The sequence below is a fragment of the Bison bison genome, unplaced genomic scaffold, assembly GCF_000754665.1.
Source record: "Bison bison bison isolate TAMUID 2011002044 unplaced genomic scaffold, Bison_UMD1.0 scf7180017864375, whole genome shotgun sequence".
Lineage (NCBI taxonomy): Eukaryota > Metazoa > Chordata > Mammalia > Artiodactyla > Bovidae > Bison > Bison bison.
Window position 1 is genome coordinate 6,237,023 of NW_011494947.1, and position 2,359 is coordinate 6,239,381.

Sequence of the window (2,359 nt, forward strand, 5' to 3'; positions counted from 1 at the left end):
TATGAGATTCATTTATGTTGTCCTGTGTAGCTTTGAATTGTTCATTCTCATTGCTGTGTAATATTCCATTGAATGAATCTACCACAATTTATCCATTCCAATATTTGAGGTGCAACTCTGAACATTGTAGTACATGTTATTTGGTGATCATAGGTATGCATTTACATATCTATGGATACATATCTAGGAGTGGAATTGCTGGATCATAGAGTAAGCATACACTTCACTCTATTAGATACTGCCAAATAGTTTTCCAAGAGATTGTACCAGTTTACACTCTCACAATAGTGTGTGAGAGTCCAAGTTGCTTCACATCGTTCCCAACACTTGGTAGTGTCTGGTGGATGCATAGTGGTAGCTCATTGTAGTTTGGGGCTTCCCTGGGGCTCAGATGGTAAAGAACCCCCCTGCAGTGTGGGGGACCTGGGTTTGATCCCTGGGTGGGGAAGATCCCCTGGAGAAGGGAACAGCTACCCACTCCAGTATTCTTGCCTGGGGAATTCCATGGACAGAGGAGCCTAGTGGGCTACAGTCCATGGGGTCACAAGGAGTCAGACACAACTGAGCGACTAAGCACACACTGTAGCTTTACTTTGCATTTCTCTGATGATTAATTCAGTTGAACACCTTTTCATATATTTTTTTACTGTATGCCTTTTTAACCTTTTGGTTATTGCACCATGTCAATATATTATTTATTCTAAAGCAAAAGAAAAGAACATAACCATGGTGAAGAGGTGTTATGGCTCCTTTTCACCAGTTAAGGGAGAGCAAAAGAGAGACAGAAAGAACTCTCCCCAAAGTTCCTTACATCACTGATTCTCAGCATTTGGTTGAACATTGCAAGATCCTTCTTCCAGCTTCCCAAGCGGGCAATATCATGGTAGGGACCCTACTGTAGAAAAGCAGAAGGAATTTTGTCTGTCTACACATAGAAGAGAAAAAGTCTTACTTCAAAATTCTTCCCTGGCCTTCACTGAGCAGGCAGCTTTTTTCAGTTGTATTTTCCCTTTTATATTAACTCCTTTCGCAGACAGCATGAGGAGTGGCAGGGGGGAAGGATCATAAAACCCTGCTCCATTTCATAAGGACTTAAGGTCTCATAATATTTTACTAAAGAACTTGTCTTTACCCATCTTATTTTAGGCATGTATTAGCTCCAGTAGCTTGTAAAACATGTTTTGGAGAATTTGGTGATGTCATAAATATGTCTATTGTAGAAAATAGTTCTGGCTCACAAATTGTATGTTATAAATCACTCAAGTCATGGCAGAGTGATAAACCACAAATAAATAACAGCTTCCAACAGGATTTATTCACAATGCCACATCTTGTTCTTGCATATACTTCTCCTTACCCCATTTAGTTTTATGTTTTCATTTAATCCTAATTCAGTGTTAACAGTATTTGGTTTTTTGTTGAGTTGCTCAGTCCTGTTCAACTCTTTGTGACCCCATGGACTGTAGCCTGCCAGGCTCTTCTGTCCACAGGATTTCCCAGACAAAAATACTGGAGTGGGTTGCCATTTCCTTCTCCAGGGGATCTTCTCAACCTAGGGATCGAACCTGCGTCTCCTGCATTGCAGGCAGATTTTTTACCACTGAGCTACGAGGAAAGCCCTGTTAACATTGACTATGTAAATGTTGTTCCTAGCTGAGACATATAACATACTTTTATTATTCTTCCTTTCGTATATGACATTTCCCCCCTGGAGTTATTAATTACTTTGCTTATTTTATTTTTCTGGCTACACCCTGCAGCTTGTAGGATCCTAGTTCCCTGACAAGGGATCAAACACACGCCCTCAGCAGTGAAAGAGAGGAGTCCCAACCACTGGACTGCCGGGAAATTCTTACTTTGGTTATTTATTTAGTTTGACTGATTTGTCTCCTTGTACTACTTGTTACTAATTTTTCTGCCAAACCCATCCAGAGATGTAAATTCATATTCCATAAGGTCAAACAAATCAGGTCATTTACTAGTTTTTTTTTCTATTTGGAGACATACTTCTTCCTGCCATCTACCATTCTACTCCTGTAAGGATCGACTGATCTTTAGACCTGCTACGTAAATGTTTTCCTGGGACCTCACTTTGCCTTTCTTGGACTCCCCTGTCTATTGGATGTCATTCTGTGTTTGACTGTTTGGGTTGTTTTCAATTTTGGCCTATTATGTACATTTTTGTAATGCTGTGTGCAGGCTTCTCATTGTGGTGGCTTCTGTTGGGGAACACGGGCTCTATGCACTCAGGCTTCAGGAGTTGCAGTTCACTGGCTCTAGAGCGTTGATTCAGTAGTTGTGGCTCACTGTCTTAGTTTTCACACAGCATGTGGGATCTTCCCAGGGGAAGGATTAAACC